Below are 22,548 nucleotides of genomic sequence, written 5' to 3'. Positions count from 1 at the left end.
GGATGCGTTCCCCGCCAACGTTCAGGGTGGTATGCGCCAAATATTTGCCATCTTGAAAATTCTGAGCTATGTGAAGATAGGACTTGTGTCAGTGTGAAATGAAACCATTTGAGCTTTAGTTCACTTTACTCATCTAAACACCTGATTTTAACCTGGACCAGAAATGGAACAGGGTTGAGCAAACCCCCCCCCCCCCCCCCCATCCAATCTGATCCTTGCAGTGTGTGGTCCACTCCCAAGCCTCATCTACATGTCCCTGTACATAGGGTGTCAGGGGGCTGCCATTTGATATCAAGGGAACGGTCAGCAGTACTCAGGCATGGAGAGAATATCAGGAGAGTCTTGTGATCAGAAGTGGGGTTTGGTAGGAAGATAGAAGAGGTTTGAGCATCTTCCATCCTTGGAGACTCGTTGCTTTTGTCATGTATGGTTATTTTTAACCATCGCTGTATTTTTCACCTTTATTTAAAAATTCTAAGTGCTTTTCAACAATTTTCAGAAATATTTATGACTGCAAATAAAATGTTGGGCCGCAGTTTTAGTTTATGAAAATTTATACGCAGGAACAAAATCCCTGGCATTCACAGCCTAGCTGTAATAATAATTGTCAACCCCTCCCCCCACCACCTCAATCCAAATCCTGCTGCCCCACCCCCAGCTGACAAGTAGGACCATCCTCTCACCTTCCCCCCCCCCCACCCCCAACATGGGAATTGCTGGGCCACTCCCTCACAGAACGTACAAATGAGAGTGAGACAACACCCCCCCCAGCTCCGCACACCAGACACCCCCACCAGAGATCCCCACCAGTGGCCCCACCAGAGACCCCCATCAAATCCCCTCATCAGAGACCCCCACCAGAGACTCCCATCAGATCCCCCCCAGAGACCACCAGAAGTGACCCCCATCAAATCAAAGATGATCACCACTGTGAGGGAAAACCCCCTCATAACAGAGAACCCCCCCACAGAGAAACTCCCATAGCAGAGACTCCCCCATAACAGCGAGCTACTCACCAGAGAACCATTCCATAAGAGAGAACCCTCCCCCCATATCAGAGAACTCCTTATAGCAGAGAACATCCCTTTACAGAGAATCCTCCACCAGAGAACCTCACATAGCAGAAAACGCTTCCCCATAACAGAGAACCCCCTATAACAGAGAACACCGCCCCCCCAGTCAGTCAACCCGGCCTGCAAGCTAAAGAACAGACCAGGTAGAAACATTGAAAAAGGCACTGCCTTTTCATTCACCTGTGGTGTACAGCTGCTGCTTCAGACTGATGTCTGGAAAGCCACAGCTGTAACTTAATAGAAAGCCAAAACCCCATCACAAAGCTTTACATACTGCTCATATCCTCTCATCTCCCTTCACGCTTGAATGCATTTCATGTAGCTTGCTTTGAACCTAACTGCAATATTTATAAACATCTAGCTATGATTGGCTGGTCACCACCACATGAAAAGCAGTTAAGTGCTTTCTGCTGAGAAAAGAAGAAATGAAAGCACTTAACTCCTAGATGTTTAGAAACATTGTAGTTGGGTTCAAACACATTACCAGGGATGCATTCAAGCTTGAAGGAAGATGAAAATAAACAATCCAGACACCTGGCTGTCTGGAAGCTGTCAATTGTAGGCAGCTAAAGGCTATTTCTCTTTGAAGTGAATAGAAGCCTTGCAGGTCAAAGAATCTGTTTAGAGTTTAAAACCTTGTGATGTGGTTTTGGCTTCCTATTAAATTACAGCTGTTGCTTGGAGAATCCAGTGCTCAGCCTGTTAATAGAATGCGAATGGGTCTTTTTGACCTTTTTGCATCCTCCTGCAGGCAGGATGTGAACCTCGATGCCACCGCCAGAAGGGGACCGGAGCATCACAAACAGATCGTCCCCTCTCCCAGTTTTTTCCCTCAGACGGGATTCTCTGCCGCATTGAAGACCCGGGATTCTCCCCTACCCGGCGGGGTGGGGGGTCCCAGCGGGACGGAGTGGCTTGAACCACTCCGGCGTCGGGCCGTAGGCCCGCCCCGGAGTGGTTGGCGGCCAGCCGGCCGGCAGGAAAGGGGCTTGCCGCCACAACAACCGGCGCTGAAGGGCCTCCGCCGGCTGGCGCACGCGCAGAGGGAATCGCCTCCGCACCAGGAATGGCGGAGGACCACGGCCTCTGGTGCGGAACAATAGAGTGCCCCCACGGCACAGGCCCGCCTGCGGATCGGTGAGCCCCGACTGCGGGCCAGGCCACCGTGCGGGCACCTCCCAGGGCCAGATCCCCCGCGACCCCCCAGGAACCCTGGAGCCCGCCCGCGCTGCCAGGTCCCGCCAGTAAGGGACATACTCTACGCGGCGGGACCGGCAAAGAACATGCGGGACTTCAGCCCATCGCGGGCCAGAGAATTTGGTGAGCCCCGGGTCCCATTGAGTCGCGCCGGACCCCGCCATTCTTCAAGGCGTGCGGCGCGACTCACGCCGGGGCAATTTTGGGGGGGGGGGGCGTGAGAATTAGGAGGATGGCGGGGGCGGGATTCACGCTGACCCCCGGCGATTCTCCCACCCGGCGGAGGGTCGGAGAATCACCCCCTTATCATTGGTGATGGGTGGTGGAGAATCCCCGCAGGATAATCTCAGAATGCATAGAGAATGAGGCAGATTCCAAGAGCAGAAACCTCTCACTTTATGTGAAATAAAGAAAAAACCTGTTTATATTAAGACTTTTACAACTTCAGGACGCCCAAAGTGCTTCACAGCCATTGAAGTGTGATAACTGATAAAGTAGAGATAAATGTACCATTCAATTCACTCACATCAATTACCACAAACATCAATTACCTGATGACCGATTAAACTGTTTTTGAAGTGTAGGTTCCTGATGACCAATTAAACTGTTTTTGAAGTGTAGGTTGAGGGGTAAGTGCTGGTAAGGACAAGGGGAGAACTCCCCTACTCTTCTTCAAATAGTGTCATGGGTTCTTGACTGAAAAGACAAGGGAATCCCATCCCTGCTCCAATAAGGGGAAGGCGCCTCAACCTGAGATTTTAAGGGATCAGGGATTCAGGATTTTGGTCACAATGGCAGACCGAATTATGCATGGGATAATCTAGGATCGAGAACTTCAAAGCAAAGAGAAGAAAAGTACTGAGAAAGAAAAATGTAATCGGAATATAAATGACTCTTCGCCGTCAATTTGGTACCATCCCATATGGGTGGAAAGGAGGTGGACAGGTAGGAGGTGAATGGTCTGCTTGGGAAATTGGAGCTCAACTTAAGCAGTGTCAATAAAAGGGAAACGGTTGTTGAAAAGGCAATAATATCTGAACATGGAAATGGGTTTGATCTCTCATCAGGATGACAATAGGATAAGTGATGGGGAATTTGTTTGGGGAAGAAGATTGCGAGAGCACTAGGTGCTGTAGAGAATATGAGGTTAAGGTGTCCAGATTAATCTTTTATAAGTGCATTCATACCATTATTCTTAACCTTTATTTCCTCTCTTCTGATTAGCATGGCTAGTGTGCAGTAAAAATACATATGATTGAATAGATCCCGTACCAGCCTCCCCGGACAGGCGCCAGAATGTGGCGACTAGGGGCTTTTCACAGTAACTTCATTGAAGCCTACTCGTGACAATAAGCCATTTTCATTTTCATAGAGTTAAAAAGATGCACAAAGATTCTTCCTTTCACCGAGTTAAAATGAACGCATAATATATTAAGAGGCGAGTCATGTCTCAACAGTTGTTTTTTGGAAAATTGTGATGACCTGTCTTGGCTATCCATGTGAGGTCAGTAAACCTCTCCCCATACCATGTGGCAGTCCATGACATCATGTAGATTGTATGGGAGGGAGGAATGTACAGGTTGGTGCTTGGAGGGGGTAGATCAGCCATTATGGGAAAGAGGCAACTGGAGTTTAAGGCTTGGAAGGACAGGTTGGTGATGGCAGAAGGGAGGCCAAAGGCTTCCCTAGCCCACAAGGAATGTATAGAACAGGATTTATATTTTTGAGCTGGCAACTCTCATTTCCTTTAAGCTGCCGTATTTCCTGAGCCCAGGAAAGCATGAAAGCATGAATGATTAATTAAAATCAGGCCCCAAATCGCTGATTTAAATACGTTAATGAAATGCCCCCCCCCCACCTCTTGAACGTGAGACACTCGCACAACATGAAACTTCCATCTCAGTTCGGGGCAGGTTATTTTGGGCTTTAATTTTTAACCTGCTCATTATTAATCTACTGTTGATACTTGGCTCAGTAATTTGTCCACAAATTGATTTCTCAATTATCTTTCTGTTGTGATGGAATTTATTGCTCTTACCATGATATATTCTGTGGTCACTACACTTGAAGGTACTGCTTGTACACCATAAAGCAACCTTATACAAGTGACAAGGAATTCTTTATTAACAATACTTGACTATGTACATAGTTATAATAAATAACGAGAGCATTCCACAATAGGTCTTTCCACATTGATACTCATCTCAAGACTGGCCCCAGCTCGAGGTCATGTGCCTTCTTACGTCTGATGCACTATCAATTATGCAAAGATGAGAGTAGGATGTAATCGAGGCTTTATTACACTGAGATGTGTGGCCTCCTACAGCAGCTGACGAAATGGCTGCTGTACAGGGAGCATACATATTTATACTCCGCCTACTGGGCGGAGCCAGCAGGCAAGGATCTACCCCCGTACCTGTAGTACAGGGGCCTTACCGTGAAGCACCTATATCAACATCCTCTATATACAATATATAGATAGAGAAATACAGCACAGAACAGGCCCTTCGGCCCACGATGTTGCGCCGAACTTTTGTCCTAGGTTAATCATAGAATTTTGGACAATTTGTCATGGCCAATCCACCCAACCTGCACATCTTTGGACTGTGGGAGGAAACCGGAGTACCCGGAGGAAACCCACGCAGTCACGGGGAGGATGTGCAGACTCCACACAGACAGTGACCCAAGTCGAAATCGAACTTGGGACCCTGGAGCTGTGAAGCAATTGTGCTATCCACAATGCTACCGTGCTGCCCTTAAGAAGTTAACCTACACTCCCTTATTCTACCCTAATCCAAGTACCTATCCAATAGCCGTTTGAAGGTCCATAAATTTTCCGACTCAACTACTACCACAGGCAGTGCATTCCATGCCCCCACTACTCTCTGGGTAAAGAACCTACCTCTGACATCCCCTCTATATCTTCCACCATTTATCTTAAATTTATGTCCCCTTGTAATGGTGTGTTCCACCCGGGGAAAAAGTCTCTGACTATCTACTCTATCTATTCCCCTGATCATCTTATAAACCTCTATCAAGTCGCCCCTCATCCTTCTCCGTTCCAATGAGAAAAGGCCCAGCACCCTCAATCTTTCCTCGTATGACCTACTCTCCATTCCAGGCAACATCCTGGTAAATCTCCTCTGCACCTTTTCCAAAGCTTCCACATCCTTCCTAAAATGAGGTGACCAGAACTGCACACAGTACTCCAAATGTGGCCTGACCAAGGTTTTGTACAGCTGCATCATCACCTCACGGCTCTTAAATTCAATCCCTCTGCTAATGAACGCTAGCACACCATAGGCCTTCTTCACAGCTCTATCCACTTGAGTGGCAACTTTCAAAGAACAATGAACATAGACCCCAAGATCTCTCTGCTCCTCCACATTGCCAAGAACCCTACCATTAACCCTGTATTCCGCATTCAGATTTGTCCTTCCAAAATGGACAACCTCACACTTGTCAGGGTTAAACTCCATCTGCCACTTCTCAGCCCAGCTCTGCATTCTATCTATGTCTCTTTGAAGCCGACAACAGCCCTCCTATACATCAGTGGTGACTACCACATTCACCTCCTGTTAAAAAATGAGTCCGATGGGGTTGGTGGAGAACTATATACAGGACATTGGGTTTTAAAAGTACAGATAATATTATAAATTCAGGCGGTCCGGTGCCTTAATCTGTCGTCGAGAGCACCGTAGTGCTGGTGGCAACTCCGGCGGTGGTTTGGTCTCGGTGACTTCGGGAGCATGTCGAAATCCTCTTCATCCCCGGGTGTGGGCAAGGGGAGGATGGATTGTCCCGGAGATGGGCTGCGGTTGGGTGCACCAGGGGAGGGGAGGGTGGCGCTGGGTCGGAGGGGGGTGTGTGGGGAACCAGCTGGTGCCATGTCCCTGACGGAGACTGTGTCTTGGCGGCCATCAGGGTACGCTACGCAAACTTACTGTGGGTTGGCGTGAAGTAGCTGTACCCTCTAAACTAACAGGTCCGCCTTGTGGAGTCGAATGTGTCTACAGAGGAGAATGGGTCCTGGAGCTGCCAGCCACGTTGGGAGTGATACCTCGAAGGTGGACATCCTGGGGAAGGCAAAGAGACGTTCATGGGGGGTTTCATTAGTCGCGGTGCACAGGAGCGATCGGATGTAGTGGAGCGCGTCGGGGAGGACCTCCTGCCAGCAGGAGGCCAGGAGATTTATGGACCGTACGGCCAGCTGGACGGCCCTCCAGACCATCCCATTCTCCCTCGCTACTTGCCCGTTTCCCCGGGGGTTGTAGCTGGTCGTCCTGCTGGAGGCGATACCCCTGTTGAGCAGGTACTGGAGCAGCTCATCGCTCATGAATGAGGATCCCCGGTCGCTGTGGACGTAGGCTGGGAAACTGAACAGAGCGAAGATGGTGTTGAGGGCTTTGATGGCGGTGGCTGACGTCATGTCAGGGCATGGGATGGCAAAGGGGAATCGGGAATATCCATCGACCACACTGAGAAAGTACATGTTGCGGTCGGTGGAGGGGAGGGGCCTTTGAAGTCCACGCTAAGGCGTTCAAAGGGGCGGGAGGCCTTCACCAGGCGCGCACAGTCTGGCCGGTAGAAGTGCGGTTTACACTCCACACAGACCTGGCAGTCTCTGGTGATAGCCCTGACTTCCTCGATGGAGTATGGCAGATTGCGGGCCTTGATGAAATGGTAAAAACGTGTGACTCCTGAGTGACAGAGATTGCCGTGCAGAGTCCGGAGTCGATCCACTTGTGCGCTGGCACATTTACCTCGGGATCGGGCAGGCTTGTTGAGCTTACCGGGGCGATACAAAATCTCATAGTTGTAGATGGAGACCTCGATCCTCCACCTCAAGATTTTATTGTTTTTGATCTTGCCCCGCTGTGTGTTATTAAACATGAAGACAACCGACCATTGGTCAGTGAGGAGAGTGAATCTCCTGCCGGCCAGGTAATGCCTCCAATGCAACACAGGTTCAACGATGGCTTTGGCCTCTTTCTCAAAGGAGGAGTGCCGGATTTCGGAGGCATGGAGGGTGTGTGAAAAGAATGCCACGGGCCTGCCTGGTTGAGGGTGGCGGCCAGAGCGACGTCTGATGCATCGCTCTCCACTTGGATGGTAACGTCTCCTCGACCACGTGTCATGGTCCTGCTGATTGTGGCCGCAGATGGTGACATTGTCCAGGTACTGGAAGGTGGCCCACAGTCTGTACCAGTCAATCATTCGGTCCATCTCCCGTTGGAAGACCGAGACCCCGTTGGTGACGCCGAAGGGAACCCTAAGACAGTGGTAAAGGCAGCCGTCTGCTTTGAACGCAGTCCGCCTTACGGATGGGGAGCTGGTGGTAGGCAGATTTCAGGTCCACTGTCGAGAAGACCCGATACTGTGCAATCTGATTGACCATATTAGATATGCATGGGAGGGGAGTTTGCGTCGAGCTGAGTGTACAGATTGATGGTTTGACTGTAGTCAACGACTATCCTGTTTTTCTCCCCAGTTTTGACCACTACCACTTGGGCACTCCAGGGGCTGTTGCTGGCTTCGATGATGCCTTCCCGAAGCAGCCGCTGGACTTCAGGCCTGATGAAAGTCCTGTCCTTGGCGCTGTACCGTCTGCTCCTGGTGGCGACGGGTTTGCAATCCGGGGTTAGGTTTACAAAATGGGAAGGTGGGTCGACCTTTAGTGTCTACCACAGTAAGGGGTGGTAGAGGCCCCCCGAATTTCAGTGTTAGGCTCTGGAGGTTGCACTGGAAGTCCAGGCCGAGTAGCAAGGCAGCGCAGAGGTTGGGGAGGACGTAGAGGCGGAAGCCGCTGAACTCCACGCCCTGGACAGTGAGAGTGGCGATGCAGTACCCCCGGATCGCTACAGAGTGGGATCTGGTGGCCAGGGAGATTCTCTGGTTGGCAGGGTGTACTGCGAGGGAGCAGCGCCTTACTGTATTGGGGTGAATGAATTTCTCAGTGCTCCCGGTGTCCAGCAGACAGGCGATCTCATGTCCGTTGACCTTCACTTTAGTTGAAGCAATCGCGAGGTTGTGTGGTTGAGACTGGTGAATCATGACCAAGGCGGGACGCGGCTGGTCATCGGTGGTTGCAGGTGATGAGTGGCCTGATGAGGTGGCCAACAGGCAGAGGTCCTGAGTCGGGCATGATGGCGCCACCCACGAGCCTCACGTTTCGTGGGGGAGGCAAGATGGCGGCGCCCTGGGGCTGCACGTGTCATGAGGAAGGCAAGATGGCGGTGTAGCCACCTGGGTTGGCCACTTCCTCACACAAAATGGAAGGACACAAAGGGTACAGGGAAAAATGGACAGTTGCAAAGAGACAAGCAGTTTGCAGAATCCCCTGTGTATTCTGGCTGCTAAAGAAACCAGACAGCATTGTAACTAACAAGTTTGCATATTAATGAAGCAATTCCCGGTGATTGCCAGGCACAATGGACACAACAGTTAACTGCAATCGCTACATTCTATAGAAGGTCAGACTTCTCGGCGCCAAAGGGAGTCTGAAACAATAAGCCCCAAGGACCGCCAAGTGATCAAGAAACAGCCCCGTTATTGGGGAAATTCAAATCAATCGATTGGGAAGAGACCCAATCGATTGCAAGTTTATAGAGGGTTTGCCCAGAAGGGTGCGAAGCCCCTGGGACCTATAAAAGTCAGGTCCCAGGATTGATTCTTTCTTCTTGACCAGCCGGCCCTCCCAGCAGAACACCTTTGCAGCAGAAGACCTTGAGAAGGAGAGGCCTGGTCAGCAGCCGCCATCAAGTAAGTGTCATACAATGCACGCTACGAGAGTAGACACTCCTGACCCCTTTAGTCCACACCAACTGGAAACCTGCGGACCCAGTGCAGAGCAAGAGGCCATTGTTCCCTGATCCGGCAGTTCCCTTATTCCAGATAAGTATTGGCCTATTAGTGGTAGGAATAGTTTAGTCTTAGTATTATATGCATGAGTAGTAAATAACTGTGCTATAATAAACGTGTGTCTTGTTTTGAACTTACTAACTGGTGTATTGAGTCATTGATCTGAACTTGAACTTGAATCTTGTGGCGGTATCATAACGATACCTGGCGACTCCAGAGCTAAGTAATAAACAGAGCCAATTGAGTGCAAAGCACACTCACCCAGAACGAGTAACAGCATCGCCCGTTGGTCTGGGGAGGAACAAGATGGCGGCGCCCATGGGCTGCACTTGTTGTGAGTCAAGCAAGATGGCAGCATCCACTGGCCGCATGTGGTCCGGGGAGGCGAAGATGGCGGTGCCCGCTGGCCGCACGTGGGGGATGCTGGGACAATAGTGGCAATTGAGCGGGTCTGGCACACTGCAGCAAAATGTCCCTTCTTGCCACAGGCCTTGCAGAGGGCGGTCCGTGCCGGGCAGCGCTGTCGGGGGTTTTGACTTCCCACAGAAGTAGCACTTGGGCCCCCCCGGGTTGGTTGGCTGCCACGCTGCACAGATGTGGTGTTGGCTGAGGGTGTTCACTGATGGGATCGACGATGGGGCAGCCGTCTGCAGAGTCCACGATGCACAGGGGGGTGGGCCGCGCGGTCGGGGCATAGGCCTGAATGTTGCGTGATGCGACTGTAAGTGAGAGCGCTAGCTTTTTGGTCACTATGAGGTCAAGTGTGGCCCCTTCTAAGAGGCGCTGGCGGATGTAGTCAGACCCTATGCCCATCACAAATGCGTCTCTCATCAGCAAATTCGAATGTTCCGTGGCTGAAACGGCCTGACAGTCACAGTCTCTAACTAGGGCGAGAAAGGTCCATCGTAAATCTTCCACTGACTCACCGGGAAGATGGCGCCGTGTGGAGAGGAGGTGTCTGGCGTAGATTTTGTTAATCTGCTGAGCGTAGTTTTCCTTCAGTAGCGTCATGGCCTCTGCGTAGGTCGGCGCATCCTGGACGAGTGGAAAGATGTTGGAGCTCAGCCGCGTGTAAAGGATCTGGAGCTTCTGTGCTTCTGGAATTGTGTCTGGCGCAGACCCGATGTACGCTTCGAAACAGGCTAGCCAATGTTCAAAGCCCATTTTGGCATTGTCTGCTTGAGGATGCAGCTGCAGGCGATCCGGCTTGATGCGGAGGTCCATCTCTGAAAACTTACTGTAATAAATTGATGCACTACCAATTATGCAAAGACGAGTGTAGGATGTAATCGAGGCTTTATTACACTGAGATGTGTGGCCTCCTCCAGCAGCTAACGAAATGGCTGCTGTACGGGGAGCACACATATTTATACTCCACCTACTGGGCGGAGCCAGCAGGCAGAGATCTACCCCCGTGCCTGTAGTACAGAGGCCTTATTGTAAAGCACCTATATCAACATCCTCTATATACAATATATACATCAGTGGTGACTACCACAACGTCAACATATGGTCAGTACTGTACTCAATCTCATGTTAACCCTTTAGATACCAGTGGCGTGATTCTCCGCACACGGGAGAAATCGTGAGGCTGGCGTCAAAAACGGGCGGGTTTGACGCCAGCCTCCACCCCCCCGACCGGGAACCGATTCTGGTCCCCGGTCGGGGCTAGCATCCCACGGCCGTGAACTCCGGCATCGCGGGCTTAACGAATTTTGTTAAGCCCGCTAGCCAGAGTTTGCGACGGCTGACGCGTCAGATGACGTTAGCCGCGCATGCGCAGATTGGACGACTCCAACCCGCGTATGCGCGGATGACGTCATCACGCATTTGCGTGAAACCCGCGCATGCGCGGGCCAGTATGCCCCTCAGCCGCCCCGTGAATGGATTCAGCGGGGCGGCGGAAGGATAAAGAGTGCGCGGGGTAAGTACCCGCTGCCCGCGTTCGGTGCCCACCGATCGCGGGCCCATGGCACCCTTGGCACGGCCGTGGTACTGCCGTGCCAATCGGTGCCATGGTTCCCCAGATCGGGACTTTACGGCCGTTTTTACGAACGGTCCGACCAGGTGTGTTTGTTGTTCCTAAAAACGGTCGTAAAGGCCTTGGAATTCGGCCCATCGGCCAGCTGAGAATCGCTGCTCGCCGTAAAAAAACGGCGGGCAGCGATTCGTGTCGGGAGGCGGGCATGGGAGGGGGAGAATAGCGGGAGGGCGTCAGACCAGCGTGGCCGTAAAAATTTACGCCGCCCGCTATTCTCCGCACCGTCGTGAGTGCGGAGAATTGCGCCCCAGATTTCTCTACTACATACTAAAGTGACCAAAACCCTGCTATTCTTGATCTTTTAAGAGCTGCAAACTCTCCATTCTAAATTCCCCTCTCACCAACAGACTGAACTGACTTGTTGCACAGGACAGCTTCAGCACAGAATCAGCCCCATAATTTCAAATATAATCTGTAGAATATATAAAAAAGATACATCTTGAAGAGTGTCCAGAATGTGATTATAGTTAGTGAGAACAGCTTCACACTGACAACACATTCATTGAATTCAAACCCTTTCCTTTCATTACAGCTGTTTGATTCAATTATGTGCATAGACGTCACTACCAACTATTCCTCACCACATGGAACATCTGCGGAATAACCTAGGGAAAAGATTGATCGCAGGTTTCTTGGCTATTTACTTCATTCTTTCACACTGTTCGTCCATCTCAGCTCACAATTCAGCCTCTGTAATCAATCCAAAACCAATTTATACCATTAATATTGCTGACAATTGCAAGTTTTGAAAACTTGTTGAGTTGCTTTAATTTAAGAACTATATATTGAAGGAGATCTGCATTCTATTTCAATGTTTGAAATTGTATTATCTGGCCTGAGGTGAAGTATTAAAAAGTAATGCAATAAGGATCGATTTTAAAAATTATACAAGAGAACCATGAGGCAGAAAACTGCGAATGTAATAGAGGAAGACAATTTTTACCTCTTCATTTTCCCTTACTGCTTACTTTAAAATATCAACCTTCATTTTTTTTTGCTGACATTTTAATTGTTCTACCTGTTTGCTTTGGAAAGCATCTCATTATCATCAAATTGATTTTCCATTTGAAAGGCTCCAGCAGTTCATTTTGCTGTGGCTAATTTCATAATTGGACATTACTGAAACTTTTTTGGATGTTTGTGGTCACGTTGGCACATATATTTCCAATTTCCTTTGTGGTTTCTTTAAACGGCTCAAAGATTATTTGCTGCTGAATTTTTGTGGGTTTTCTTTGTTTTGAAATATGGTAAATGGCATTAAGACATTTTTTTATGAAGACAGAGCTGGGGTTGTGAGAATCTACTCTACATTTGCAGCAATTACTGTGTGTGTTGTAGTGGAGGGTTGAAGACATAATTTAGGTTCGGAGTCATTTGTGAGCTGCAAGTTCCCATGTGTGTGTGTTGTGTGGGGTAAGGAGGGATGCTGCATGTCCTTCGATAATCTGGTGACCCACAGTTATACACGTTGGTTCGTTAAATCCTCTGAAGCTTTGCACACAGTAATCTTCAATGACATACAGATATGAGCCTAACTCAATCTTTTTCAGTCGGTCTCTTTTTAAATTAATTACAGCAATAAAATGAAAGGGTAAAGCTTATAGTGTAGGACACCATAAAGACTGAAAAGAGTAAAAAGCAGGAAGCAGTGAGTAGGTTATGCCAAATATTTGTTATCTGTCCTGAAGACTGTGTAAGAAGAAAATAACTGAGGGAGGTAAGTGGTTCCATTCTTTTCATGGGGTTAGGTCGGAAGAGGAACGAGTTGTACAAAGGAATAAGAAAATAGGAATGGGAGCCAGGAGTGGACCATTTGGCCCCTCAAGCTTGCTGTTATTCAGTTGGATTATAGATCATAGAATTTACAGTGCAGAAGGAGGCCATTTGGCCCATTGAGTCTTTACCAGCTCTTCAAAAGAGCATCCTACTCAAGCTGACACCTCCACTCTGTCCCTGTAACCCAGTAACCCCCACGTAACATTTTTTGGACATTAAGGGCAATGTCCGCACATCTTTGGACTGTGGGAGGAAAGCGGAGCACCCAGAGGAAACCCACACAGGCATGGGGAGAACGTGCAGACTCCACATTATAGCTCATCTGCTAGTGGCCTCGAATCCGCTTTCCTGCCTGCCACTGTTAGGTCTGGAGGGGCCCACACTCTGGATTCTGTTAAAATGCGATGCAAGGTTTATTGAGGTGTGTTGCTCATACAATCAAGATGGTCATCTACCAAAGCCCACGCAAATACTTTGCTGACGTCATTGCACATCACATGATGCAGAACGAGCAAGAATGTATCCCCAGGTACATAACACCATCATAACTCTGGGCTTCCTTGTTGATCAAAAATCATGTAACTCAGCTTCGAAGGTGTTCAATGACCCAGCACCCACCACTTTCTAGGGAGGTGAATGCCAAGATTAATAACCCTCCGCTAGAAGAAATTCTTCCTCATCTTTCTTAAATAGGAGACCCCTTATTCTGAAAATGTGCCCCTAGTTCTAGATTTCCCCACAAGACAAAACATTGCCAAGCCCCCTCTGAATCTCATATATTTCCATAAGGCCATAAGACAATAGAGCAAGAAGTCGGCCATTTGGCCCATCGAGCCTGTTTTTCCATTCAAAGAGATCATGACTGATCCAAATTGATAAACCTCAAAGCCACTTATCCCCATTACCCTTGATTCCTTTGCTAATTAAAAATCTGTCTATCTGAGTCGTGAATATATTTAGCAATCCAATCTCCACAGCGTTCTGTGGTAAAGAGTTCCACAGAGTCACTACCCTTTGAGAGAAGAAATTGCTCCTCGTCCCTGTCTTAAATGTACAACCCCTCACTCTGAGATTGTGTCCTTTGGTCCTAGACTCTGCCCCAAGCATCTCAGCATCGACCCTGTCAAGGCCCTGAAAATCCTACGTGTCTCAATAAGGGTACCTCTCATTCTTCAAAACTTCAACCTATTGAATGTCTCCTCAGTAGACAACTCCTTCATCGTAAGAATCAATCTACCCACCCTCCACTTAACTACCTCCAATGCAAATATCTCCCTTCTTAAATAAGGAGACCAAAACTGTGCGCAGCATTTTAGGTGTGGTCTGGTCTTACTAATGCTCTGTATAGTCCACCCCCTTTGCAATAAAAGCCCACATCCATTTGCCTTCCTAATTACTTGCTGTACCTGCATGCTCACCATTAGTAATTCATGTACACAGACAACCAGATCTTTCTGTAGCACAGCATTAAATAATCTCTTTCCATTTAAATAATATTCTTCATTTCTACTCTTCTGATCAAAGTGGACAACTCCAGGTTTTCCCACATTGTACTTCACCTGTCAAATATTAGCCCACGCTTTGTTAGGAGAGAGTTAATGTTCCGCAGGACTTAAGATGGAATTGGGATTTTAATTGTTTTTATTGTTAGAACATAGAACATAGAACACTACAGCGCAGTACGGGCCCTTCGGCCCTCGATGTTGCGCCGACCTGTGAAACCATCTGAAGCCTATCTGACCTACACTATTCCATTTTCATCCATATGTCTATCCAGTGACCATTTAAATGCCCTTAAAGTTGGCGAGTCTACTACTATTGCAGGCAGGGCGTTCCACACCCCGACTACTCTCTGAGTAAAGAAACTGCCTCTGACATCTGTCCTATATCTCTCACCCCTCAATTTAAAGCTATGTCCCCTCGTGTTGGTCATCACCATCCGAGGAAAAAGACTCTCACTGTCCACCCTATCTAACCCTCTGACTATCTTATATGTCTCTATTAAGTCACCTCTCAGCCTTCTCCTCTCTAACGAAAACAACCTCAATTCCCTGAGCCTTTCCTCGTAAGACCTTCCCTCCATACCAGGCAACATCCTAGTAAATCTCCTCTGAACCCTTTCCAAAGCTTCCACATCCTTCCTATAATGTGGTGACCAGAACTGCACGCAGTACTCCAGGTGTGGCCGCACCAGAGTTATGTACAGCTGCAGCATGACCTTGTGGTTCCGAAACTCAATCCCCCTGCTTATAAAGGCTAGCACACCATATGCCTTCTTAACAGCCCTATTAACCTGGGTGGCAACTTTCAGGGATTTATGTACCTGGATGCCGAGATCTCTCTGTTCATCTACACTACCAAGAATCTTGCCATTAGCCCAGTACTCTGCATTCCTGTTACTCCTTCCAAAGTGAACCACCTCACACTTTTCCGCATTAAACTCCATCTGCCACCTCTCAGCCCAGCTCTGCAGCTTATCTATGTCCCTCTGTATCCTATAACATCCTTCAGCACTATCCACAACTCCACCGACCTTCGTGTCATCTGCAAATTTACTAACCCATCCTTCTACACCCTCTTCCAGGTCATTTATAAAAATGACAAACAGCAGTGGCCCCAAAACAGATCCTTGCGGCACACCACTTGTAACTGAACTCCAGGATGAACATTTGCCATCAACCACCACCCTCTGTCTTCTTTCGGCTAGCCAATTACTGATCCAAACCGCTAAATCACCTTCAATTCCATACTTCCTTATTTTCTGCAATAGCCTACCGTGGGGAACCTTATCAAACGCCTTACTGAAATCCATATACACCACATCAACAGCTTTACCCTGATCCACCTGTTTGGTCACCTTCTCAAAAAACTCAATAAGGTTTGTGAGACATGACCTACCCTTCACAAAACCGTGTTGAGTATCGCTAATCAACTTGTTCTTTTCAAGATGATTATAAACCCTATCTCTTATAACCTTTTCCAACATTTTACCCACAACCGAAGTAAGGCTCACAGGTCTATAATTACCAGGGTTGTCTCTACTCCCCTTCTTGAACAAGGGGACAACATTTGCTATCCTCCAGTCTTCCGGCACTATTCCTGTCGACAAAGACGACATAAAGATCAAGGACAAAGGCTCTGCAATCTCCTCCCTGGCTTCCCAGAGAATCCTAGGATAAATCCCATCTGGCCCAGGGGACTTATCTATTTTGACATTTTCTAAAATTGCTAACACCTCCTCCTTTTGAACCTCAATTCCATCTAGCCTGGTCGACTGAACCTGAGTGTTCTCCTCGACAACATTGTCTTTCTCCAGTGTAAACACTGACGAAAAATATCCATTTAATGCTTCCCCTATCTCCTCTGATTCCACACACAACTTTCCACTACTATCCTTGATTGGCCCTAATCTTACTCGAGTCATTCTTTTGTTCTTATGTTTTGATATACTGTATCAATAGATAAAGGGGATACAGGTTGCACTGTTATGCTGTGGAGAAGTGAATACTGAACACAGTAAACTTAGAGTTGAAGAAGTTAAGATTTGCTTCCTAGTTTATATGACAGTTACCATTTGAGATGAACAGAGGATGGCTACTGCCTGGAAGAAAAAAAGGATTGTGAACTAAGGGCAAAAGACTACAAAGAACAAAGAAGAAAGAACAATGCAGCACAGGAACAGGCCCTTCGGCCCTCCCAGCCTGACCCGATCACGTAGCCTGTGGGCAGATGTCTGGTGCAGCACACCATCGAGATTCTCCATTACGCCGGCTGATCAATGGGGTTTACCATTGTGGGGCAGCCCCATGCCATCGGGAAACCTCTGTGCTGCCAGCAAAATGGAGAATCCTGACAGCGGAGAATTCAGCCTTATATTCTGAATTCAAACCTAAAGAACAATTTAGAGTAACTTGGAAAATAAATAGCTGAATCCAAGGGTAGAATGTCAGGGTATGATTATCCACCATTGTTTTCTGAGGATCAACCTGAAGACTAATGAAGAATGAAGTTACCATGTGGACACGGGCTATGTCCTTGCCCAAGAAATAAACAAGGAATGGCCGTGGCAGTTTCAGTCCCATTCAAAAGCAAAATGCGGTATAAGGGATGGTGTTCTCCCCAAACCAGCGGGCGGGCCATGCCGTCGCCAAAGAGTGGCGTGAACCACTCCAGCATCGGGCAGCCCAGAAGTTGCGGAACCCTCCGCACTTCCGGGGGCTAGGCCGGCGCTGGAGTGATTGTCGCCGCGCCAACCACCGGCGAAGGGCCTCTGCCTGCTGGTGCGAGTTGGCCCATGCGCTGCAGTGCCAGCGTGTTCTCGCCCATGCGCAGAACCGCTGGCTTGATTCCTGCGCATGCGCAGTGAGTTTCTTCTCTGTGCCGGCCATGGCGGAGCCTTACAGAGGCCGCCATGAAGGGAAAGAGTGCCCCCATGGCATAGGCCCGCCCGCAGATCGGTGGGCCCGGATGGCGGGCGAGGCCACCGTGCCCCCCCACCCCCTACCTGGACCGGATCCCACTGCATCCCCCGAGGACTCCGCAGGCCGCCCTCAGAACCAGGTCCAGCCGGTATAGACCTTGTGTAATTAATGCCGGCGGGACCGGCCGCAAACAGGCGGCCGCTCGGCCCATCGGGGTCCGGAGAACTGCCGGGGGGGGCCCACTGCCAATGGTCCCCGACCGGCGTGACGTTATCCCCGCCCCCGCCAAAAAAAACGGCGCCGGAGAATATGGCAGTCAGCGTCGGAGCTGTGAGGCGGTATTCACGCCGCCCCCCCCTGGCGATTCTCCGACCCGGTGGGGGGTTGGAGAATCCCACCCAAGGTATTTTCAGAATCGGAGGTGGAGCAAATGGAGTTAGAAAAAGGTTTGGATATATTAGTAACTTTCATAGATAAGGTCGCCTTATTAAGTGCTTATCAGGCTTGGTCAGATTTTGACAAATTTAGAATGTTAGATGTTGGTGCAATTCTCTGGCAAGCGGGAAATGCCACGACCTGCCCGGCGAGGTCAGCAATGTTTTCAAAGTTAATTGTTCCACTTAACGAGGCCTCATGGGCTTCTCGCCACAAATGATGGCTCACCAGCTAACAAGGCCGAGCAGCACTTAAACAGCACTCGCTCAGCCAGCCCCAGTCTGTTCACAGCCATGGCGCCGTGAAGACCATCCCCAAGGTTCAGCAATGCAGACCTGGCCAGGCTCCTAGATGCGGTCGATGCAAGGAGGGATGTCCTATTCCCTAAGGGTCCCGGAGGGTGAGCCATAGGGCAGCCAGTGCCGCCTAGGATGAGGTGGCGGCGGCTGTAAGTTTAGAGTGTGACCAGGAGGACTGGCGTCCAATGCTGTAAGAAGGTCAATGACCTACACTGGGAAACACGGGTGATTTGACACCAACGCCTCCCACCTCTCCCGAGACCTTTCCATCCCAAGCGAGAATCCATCTCCCCTGACTCTCAATGCGGCCCCCATTACTCCCTTCCTCCCCTCCCTTCAACTCCACCACCCAACCCTTCCTATATACTGCCCCCTCCCACTATTGTGAACCATGCATATGGCTAATGATGTGTTCTCTCTGTGTCTCTGCAGGAGAAGCTCTCGCACAATCGCCGGGAGAGGGTCCAAACTGGTGGAGGAGTGCCGGACACACAGATCCTCATGGCATTTGAGAAACGGGTCCTGGATGTGGTGGATGTGGCTGAGGACAGAGCGGTCACCAATGCTGAGGGTGGTGGAAGCTGCAGAGGCAAGGATCCACCGGGCTCCACCCAGAGGACATGGCAAACGTGAATTGTTATTGCCCCACTGACTGACCCATCCCTCCCACTGACACATGCCAATTCTCCCGCAGATCCTCCAGGAGAACAACTTGGAGGGGAACTCCGAGGAAAACACAAGCGCACATCACAGCTGTTATCCCTACCCTCCGCCAACACAGAGACACAGATCTCGGTGGGAAACGTTCGTGGTCAGGCTTCCGGGGCACAACCTGGTGAATACCACACAGCTGCTGATGCACATCAGGTGGAGGCAGGAACCCCCAGGTAAGACAGTAGTCGGAGGTCTGCTGGATCCCAGACCCAGCTAGGTCCCAGCCAGTTGCTGAGACTCTGGTACAGGGTTACCCGATGCTGATAGAGACGTTAGGGAGCAGCCAAGATATTCAGAGGGTGATGTCAGCAACACTCTAGCTGGTCCATAGCCAATTGGTGGGGTCCAGAGGCTATGCATGCAGGAGATGTTGCTGGCAATATGTAGCACCAAGGCTAATACTGCTAGGTTGGCGACCGCGTTGGAGAGCCTTGTGCAGGACATCGGCAGCATGAGTGAAGGTGTCCAGGCCATCGCGCTGTCGGTGAAGGCCATGGCTCAAGGTCTCGTCAGAATGTCCGACTCGCTGGGGGTTATGGCCCAGTACAAGGCTGACCTTAATGAAGTTCTGCGGGACATGTCCTGCTCTCAGATGGGAATGGCCGAGACGATGCAGAGCTTGTCCCAGTCGCAGGTGGACATTGCCGATCACTGAGGGGTATTGCTGAAAGTTGTTTCTGATCGCTTTAGTCTCCAGCCTCCATACTGGCATCATTAGCCAGGGCCTCAGCGGATACCCCTTCTCCACCAAGAGCCAGCCGCCCATCCTGGGGTGGTCCTCGAAGAGGCTGGGGATGACTGGCTGCCCCAGAATGTAGCTGTCGTGGACACTCCCCAGGAAGCATGCACTTACATGCATGATCTTCATGTAGTGGTCACAACAAGCTGCATGTTCAGGGAGTGGAGCCCCTTCCTGTTTATGTAGGGCACTCTCTAATGGCCCCGTGAGCACATGGCAACATGCGTGACATCTATCAGCCCCTGGACCTGTGGCATCCCGGCGATGGCGGAGAAACCTACTCCCCAGGCATCCTCATGGGCTTGGTCCATGTCAACGTTGATATAATTTTCCACCCGGGCAAAAAGGATATCTATGACCTGTCAGATGCACCTTGGGCTGTGGCCTGCGAGATACCACACAGGTCCCCTCTCGAGCCCTGGAAGGATCCTGAGAACATAGACCATAGAACAGCACGGTAGCATTGGGCAGCATGGTAGCATTGTGGATAGCACAATCGCTTCACAGCTCCAGGGTCCCAGGTTCGATTCCAGCTTGGGTCACTGTCTGTGTGGAGTCTGCACATCCTCCCCGTGTGTGCGTGGGTTTCCTCCGGGTGCTCCGCTTTCCTCCCACAGTCCAAAGATGTGCGGGTTAGGTGGATTGGCCGTGATAAAATTGCCCTTAGTGTCCAAAATTGCCCTTAGTGTTGGGTGGGGTTACTGAGTTATGGGGATAGGGTGGAGGTGTTGACCTTGGGTAGGGGGTAGGGTGCTCTTTCCAAGAGCCGGTGCAGACTCGATGGGCCGAATGGCCTCCTTCTGCACTGTAAATTCTATGAAAGAACAGACAGTGCAGAAGGAGGCCAATTGGCCCATTGAGTCGGTACTGACCCACTTAAACCCTCACTTCCACCCTATCCCCGTAACCCAATAAACCCTCCTAATCCTTTTGGTCATTAAGGGCAATTTATAATGGCCAATCCACCTAACCTGCACGTCTGTGGGCAGAAACCAAGCACCCGGAGGAAAGCCACGCAGACACAGGGAGAACGTGCAGACTCCACACAGACATTGACCCTGTGGGGAATCGAACATGGGACCCTGGCGCTGTGAAGCCACAATATTATCCATCTGTGCTACCGGGCTGCCCTGAGGCATAAACATTCAGGGCTGCAGTGACCGGGAGTGGGCGTCCTCCTCCTCCACATGATGCCATGACCGTGAGGACATCGCACAAGTGCCGCGCCCTGTCCTTGTTGAGGCGGAGATTCCTGAGGCATACACTGTATGTCATCTGTTCAAACGACCAGTGACGCCTGTATACCCTGGACCATTGCGAGTCTTCACCTCTGAATTCCTCCCTGGCCTGATGTGTGGCAGGGTCCCGGTTCTTCAGTGCTTGGCACTTGGCCTAGCAGCAGCACCACTAGGACAAGTTCTGCAGGGTCCAAAATACCGTCCGTACCGTTTAATATCTGTAAGGCATTGAGAGAGAGTCCTTCAATTATGCAGTATTAGACAGTGGATATACATCTCCAGTATGTGGAATGAACTGTCTGAAATGTTGTCTGGACTCTTTATGTAACTAAGATAGGAACAAGGTTAAAGAATTTGGAATTCCATGAGTTTCAGATTTGGGGATTATAATACCCTCAAATCACTGAAAATAGGAGTAATTCCTTGTAAAATCGCCAGAAGAAATCATTTTATTAGCACGGATGTCGTGCCCAGCAAAACACCTTCATCATTGAACCGACCATCGATGAAGAAAGCACATATGAAGCTTGACATAGAAACCAACAAGGCCACGTTTATCATTTTTCTCCTGTGGTAAAAATGTAAATATTGCCTTTTGGCATGGAAAACCAAAAATAATAAGAGTGGTAAAAAGTATGTTGGCAGCAGACGCTTGCCCTAGTCAAGGCAGTCGATGTGACATTTTTTGTATCCATGATACTTACTGAAATTTTAAATGGAACAGGGTATTCATAAACAGTACCTATGGAGTGTCACATCGACAATAATTCTCTTTGGGAGGATGTCCACGCTACAAAATGGGTCAATGAAAAGAGGCTACGGGTTTACATAACGAGCCCTAAATAGTTGCTCGAGAACAAGGAGAGGCACAAGATCAAGTCGGCTGATACTAGTTGCCATATCAAATACCTTCTGGAAATCCAAATACACTATGGCCGGGATTTTCCAGTCTTTCCTGCCACCGGGACCTTCCGGCTCAACAAAGGTGACCCCCCTGTGACGGGTCCCCCCATGGCGTGGCTGGTGAGCAGCGCAAATGGACATTGGCATCTGCAGAAGGTAGGCTGGAAAATACCAGCCTACATTACTTCATCCACCCTGCTTCTTCAAAAGAACAATAATAAATTTGTCAAAACATGGGCCAGGATTCTCTCAGCCCATGCCGTGCCGGAGAAACGCCACGCCGGGCACGAATCGTGCGACGCCAGTCCGCCGATTCTCTGGAGAGCGGATAATTGGCACCATTGGCGCCGGCATGGCGCCGGCTGGTGGCCGCTCTACGCGGCCCCCTCCCCTGCTGATCCTCTGTCCGGGATCAGCCGAGCGGCCGCAAACAAAATTTGAGTCCCACCAGTGCCGTTCACGTAAGTTCTTACCCGGTGGGACCTCAGCGTGCATGCATCCGGGGGTAGCCTGGTGGAGGGGGAGGGGATCCGACCCCGGGGCGGCCCTCCACTGTGGCATGCCCCCCGATCGAGGCCTACCGATCGGCGGGCCAGCCTCTCGGTTTGGGGGCCTCTTTTGCTCTGCGCTGGCCCCTGTAGCCCTACGCCATGTTGCGTCGGGCCAGGCCCCGGAGAAGGGGGCCACTGCACATGCGCGCATTGGCGCCAGTCGCACTACGCATGCGCAGACCCCTGGCGCCCATTTGACGCTGGCATCGGCAGCTGGAACGGCCTGGATCGCTCCAGTGCTGTGCTGGTCACCTGTAGGGGTCAGAATCGCTGCTCCTGAGGGATGTTGACGCCATTGTG

Source organism: Scyliorhinus canicula, chromosome 8 (assembly GCF_902713615.1).
Source record: "Scyliorhinus canicula chromosome 8, sScyCan1.1, whole genome shotgun sequence".
Classification (NCBI taxonomy): Eukaryota; Metazoa; Chordata; class Chondrichthyes; order Carcharhiniformes; family Scyliorhinidae; genus Scyliorhinus; species Scyliorhinus canicula.
Note: the sequence above shows the minus strand (reverse complement) of the source record.